We start from the raw sequence: 6000 nt of genomic DNA, 5'->3' as shown, positions 1-6000 counted from the left end.
GTTCTTAACGATCTGGACAGAATTACAATCCTTGTAGTTTCTTCGCAGAATGAACTGAACAGCACACATGGGCCAGTTTCCTTGAATAAAACTCTTTGAATGCCTCACGATGTCTTTGTGTCTTATTCAACCAAATGACTTTATGCGAACGATATGCACTACGTTGCGTCTGGTAGTAGTAATCGTGCCGAAAATGAGTGTAGCGACACTACGACAGGGTACAAATACCTAGGAAGTTGTAATACATGAAAAAAAAAAAAACTAAATTTTGTTCCAATAGTGCTTCCGTAAATTAAAAACTACTATTTATATACAATTGAGCAAATCCATGTAGAGTGCTTTGTCTGAGAGTGAGACTGACTTTAAAAAAACACGAACTAAAGCTACGGTTCTCTTGGAATAACGTTACTGATCACGGCGAACGTCTGGGACAAGAGCGTCTTAAAACAATTCAGAGGCTTAACACAAAAATGGAAGCAATTGACTGGCGAGGTGAAATTAATTTTGCTGAAGGGCTTACGCAACATAATTCACCGACAACAGTATTTTGGTCCCTCGAGCAATCGCGCAGGCTCGGAGCCAGCCCATCGCGCAATCAGCTGCTCCAACCCATATGTACAAAAAAAAAAAAGTTTTTTAATGAATGCGGCGAAGCAAAATACTTTTAAAACAGAGCCATTCTGTTTTGAGAAATGTTTCACCATCACAAGCTTGAGAGTACTCTAACTTTTCATGTGAATGATAATATAGTTCTTTTCATTTAAATAATTTTTATCAATGTTTCATTTCATAATATAGTTCATTTCATTTAGATCATTTTTATCATTTTTTTCAGGCAATGTTACCCCACATTGCCTGGAAAAAATACACTTTTCTTTCCGAACCTCTTAGGAACGCATTGACATACACCAAGCTAAAATTAAGGAATGGCTGTCACACTGGTTTTTTCAAAGGCGATCTAAATACCTATCATTTTTATATGGATTCAAAAGGCCTTGTCCATTGCTTGTGGGTCACGTAGCTGCCACGAATCGCAGAGTAGCGTGCTCTCGAGCTGCACGGGTCATACGACAGCAAATAAAACGCCACCAAGACGTCAAAGCAGCGTATTTTACCGGTAATGCAAGTAAATTACAATCTTAAACCACGTCGCGTGATCACGTAACATTACCGATGGCCGCTGTCGAGAGCCATTGCCACTGCGCCGTCGTGTCCTACCTGATTTTATTACGGAATGGACCACCAAAATACTTTCTTATTTTACGCTCCGTTATGCTACAAGAAAGGCACAGGGCCACTGACGAGCGTACACCTCCTAATATGTGATAAAACAAAAGAAAAATTATTTAGGCCCGTTTACATGCCTCTGACGATATTAACTTTAATATTTTGTTTATATATTTATTAATAAAAACGACAGACCATGAGTGGTTCAAGAAGAGACCAAGAAAAACAACAGCAATTCTTGCGGAAAAAAAATAAACAAAAAGTAACTAGCACTGGTAGAGAAAAATTGAAGAAATCGGAATCACAAAATATATATAAAAACCCACGTTTATTAATAGCCTAAATAACTGACAAGGTCTCAGTAAGATAATGAAATCGTAAAGGCAGTTCACAGCTGAAATAATAGTAAAGAAATAAGAACATATTCTATCCACTTCCGTCAAATACCATACTCAATTGTGTCCTCGATAAATTATTAAATTTTATCTAGGAGCGTATGCAAACAGTCCTTGCTTAACATAACGTCAAAAGTTGTTTACAGAACAGCTCTCTCCTTTCCGGCAAAAAACGATAGAACATTCAACTCGTCAAAATATTCATCAGAGCCATCCGAATCAAAACATACATCGACTCAAAACATCCATCGAGTCAGAACATCCATCCGAGCCTAAACATCCATGGGGTCAAAACATCCATCGAGTCAGAACATCCATCCGAGTCAAAACATCCATCGAGTCAGAACATCCACCGAGACAAAACATCCACTAATGGATGTTTTGACTCGATGGATGTTCTGACGCGTTGGATGTTCTGACTCGGAATCGAAGCGAAGGAAAGGGCGTAAAAACTAAGCCAAACAAAGCAAGGATACGCGATGGTTTACACGTCGGGCAAAAAAAAGCAAAAAGCAAACAAAAAATATACACAGCAACATATAAGCAGAAGGAAGAAATAACGCGGCAGAGTGCCGTCGCCTCAAAAATATAAAAGAAAGAAGACTCAAAAATAAAAAGAGTGGCGACGGTTCAACGGGTGTCGGCCTTTATCGTAGAAGTAAAGAAGCAGCGAAGCAGATGTTGGTCGTCCCCGCGCTAACAATCGGAATTTGTGCACTGTAAATAACGTGACTGAAATCATCTTTTTTCGCGGGGCTACGACGCTCTCCCCTTCTTTCTTTGCAAGCGCGAGAAGTCTGCTTTTTTCGTAACTCCGCTTTTGTTAATCTATAATCGCGTCAGCTTTGCATATGCACAACGCCTTCTTTCGGAGCATAGTGACATCGCCGTAAAGTACGTGGTTCGAAATTGACTTCTGCTTCTTCATCCGGAGACGATCTTAACGGGATTAGCCAGCTCGCCTGTTCGACGAAACGGTTATAAGCAAGACACTCATGAGAAATGGGAATTGCAACGACAAAACGAATTGAGTGATAAGAACAATAAAGTTGAAACGAAGCTATGTTCTGAAATGTTTGTACATTTCCCTTTTTCACGAAACAGCGCGAAGGCATACATTCGTGTTTTGCTTGGCTTACATAAGTTGTGACAGAATGTTTTCTTCGGGAGAACTCTGAAATTGCACTCAGAAAGCTGTAACATCTTTCCCACGGGAAGAGAATGTCTTTCACTCATGAGCTGGCACCCATTTTTTAACTTTCAAAGCAGCGAATGTCCGTGACAATTTTTTTTCGTTGGTTACCTCGCACGGAGATAGGCAAAACCAATGCATTTCGGAGAATTTGTCTGCCAGCGGAGACTCCGAGCTCGCCAGGGGCGCTGCAATCACTTTTCGCCCGTTTTCCGCGGGAGTTGCCAGTATTGGCTTCCACGGTATTTGGTTTAATTTACAACGCGGACTACAAACCCAATGTGGTCACCAATGTGGCGCCAATGCGGTCCATGTAGTATTTGTTTTCCATATGCATAATAGAGCCTGAGTCAGCGACTCGATTCACCAATCTCCGATGCTAGGAATAGATCCATGTTAATCTGCGTTTCTTTAGATAATGTTGAAAGTAACTGTATTTGATTCAAGTTACAAGATACTAATAAATCTAACCAATTTAGAATATACGAATAGCTAAATTCTATTTGTAATATACGAAGTATTCGGTTGCCAAGATTGTAATAAACTGATGTACTTTCGGCGCATTTAGTTTGTTACTTAACAGCTCAGGATGTGAGTAATTTGTTTGTACTTTTCACTACTCCAAACGAAATCAACTGTGGGCCATCAAATGGTAGCCAATGGTTCGCTAAAACATTCGCTTCCCTTCTGTGACCGTAAAGCACTTTTTTAGAGCAAAAGCTGACAATCTAAGGTTTCCAAATAAGCTTGTTTTCAAGTTCTCCGTCCCAATTTTGTTTTTAAATGTTTGTCTTTTTACTTTATATTACCCACATCCGTAGTAAATGTTACTTCTAAAGTAATTCCCGTAGGTCGAAACTCCTGGTTCTAGACAGTTAGGATAGAAACCATATTGAACTCGCGCGACGGACTTAACGCGCAGCCTACCTTGAGCGAGCTTCCTGCGTGGCATAGATGTAACGCGGGGAAGCAAGATACAGATGTTCCGCTTGTTGCATATTGCTGAATTACAGACAGTGGCGTACGGGCACGTGCCCCAGCATAAGATCACGATGTCGCCCGGATGACGAGTACCCGAGGATGAAGCCCTGAATTAGCATCTGACAAAGGGCACCGCGGGCCGAAATCTCTCTGCCAGAGCGGGTAGTGCAGAGCCCGCACACCCTCGCTCCGAAATACGGAGGCCGCAGGGGCCTCAAATCTTAGGTACGCCAGGCTGCAACATTAGGGAGTTTCTGTAGATTGTTTTCTCCGTCCCGCAGAGATCTCCGGAACCCGCGACGATAACCGGAACTTTAAAGCCATCGGCGCGCAGGCGCAGTAGTGGCTTCTTCGTTGTGGAGAACTTAGCAGAGGGGGAAACGCGCTCTGACCGCTCTGATGTTTTCTACTTTCATATAAGACCAGAAGTTTCTCTGTCCATGGGTGCCGCAATGTTTCTCTACGCTGGCACCACCACAGGGGAGACTGTAGTGGCTGCCCGGCTGCATTGTTTTGAGAAGCTTTGTAGAAAAGGTAGTGAAAAGTCCGCACAAATGTATAGTCAGGGAAGGCCAGAACAACATCGTTGCTAGTGGTTCTGCAAAAAGCGAAAACCGATCGCAACCGAAGCCCCCTGCCTCCGGAAAGGACTGCGGGTGGTTGTGTTTCATTTTTTGTCTCCGTACAGCATGCGTATGCAAGGTATGACTTCCCTTTCGTCTGGTTCAAAGTTATTTAAAACCAACTCAGTTTTTAAAGGTCTACATTTCTAGTTTACCACAAAATATGGGCGCGAGGATTAAAAGGTGGTTTGACAGAAGCTTATTTTGTTTGGTGAGTTTTTCTTTCATGTCTGTTCTGTGCAATGCAATGGAATGAATGCGCTGAGACCCAGACAGTCCGCTTTTGTGAACACGCAGGATTTTGCACAAAATCAGCATCATTAAGGACGCGAAAGAGATATTTGCCGTGGGCGCCGTCACCCCTATAGTACGCCACTGATTACAGAACATCTAGTACCATAATTCCTTAATACGGGACATGTTGTGGCAACAAGGTTAGCATGAATGAGTCCCGTACCGCTATGATGGTACAAGTGTTGTTTGCTGCAAGCCAAGGGAAATTTACCATCATAATAAAAAAAAATGGTTAAAAACAATGTCAGGAGATGTTCCGTCTTTACATCGGACTGTACACACACCATTTTGAACAAAATGTCTCCCCCAATTTTTTTTTTATTTTTTTTTTACTGCAAAAGGAAATTATGCGTTGCCGAACGCTCAATGTGCACCGAAATTCAGCGCAAACAGTAAAAAACAAAATTGCATGAAAAAAATACGCATGTGAAATTAATCAAATTTTAGAGCTTGTCGTTATTTGATTTAAACGTTATAAGTGATGTTCGAAAATTTTTATGCAGGGGAATGGCTGCCCACGAATACACAGAGATCACTGGCATTCTTACAGGAACGAGCCTTATTGTTCACTAAAACTTACCGAAAATTACTTATATCTTTCGAATAAGACGGCAAGTTCTGAAGCATTCCCTATCTCTTCAGGACTGCTCGCGCTATACATTTGGGGGGAGACTGAGCGTATGGCACGGCATAGTTTAATTTTGCTGCGAAGAAACACTGTAAATGTTCTCAGGGGACACGCTGTATCATTCGATAGATTTATTTCCAGGTCCAGTTCCCTAACACCTACCATTTCATTATAGTATTTGTATATTCCCTGTTGTGTCACATATTCATACACGTACAGCACGTGAAGCCGAAGTTCCCCGTGGAATGAATGATGCTTCCCTTGTGTAAGGTGCTTCGGTTGGTGCCTGCAATATGAGCATGTACCGATGAGAAAATACACTTCTAAATTCGTAAAGGTTTAAAAAGAGGTGGAATACAAATTTTTGGGTCCTGATTGTAGAAAACTATTATAGTAAAAAGATCGTAGAAGAAAACCATGTATTTAATGCCTTAACATTTTTTGTTTTAAATCTTTATTTGCGCGGCGTACGAACAACAACATTGTTCGTACGCCGCGTAAGGGAGTTCTTACAAGGTTTGGTCGTCGGAGGAAATGGTGCTTTCGGTGTTTGAAACGGGAGCGTCTTGAACGATAACATATACCTACTCTAAGATGCACTTACATATCCCATGTTGCACAAAGTGGGCTCTAAAAAAGGGGCCGAAGTGGGCCCCACTT

The sequence above is a fragment of the Ixodes scapularis genome, unplaced genomic scaffold, assembly GCF_016920785.2.
Source record: "Ixodes scapularis isolate PalLabHiFi unplaced genomic scaffold, ASM1692078v2 PGA_scaffold3__209_contigs__length_174095766, whole genome shotgun sequence".
In the NCBI taxonomy this organism is placed as follows: domain Eukaryota; kingdom Metazoa; phylum Arthropoda; class Arachnida; order Ixodida; family Ixodidae; genus Ixodes; species Ixodes scapularis.
Note: the sequence above shows the minus strand (reverse complement) of the source record.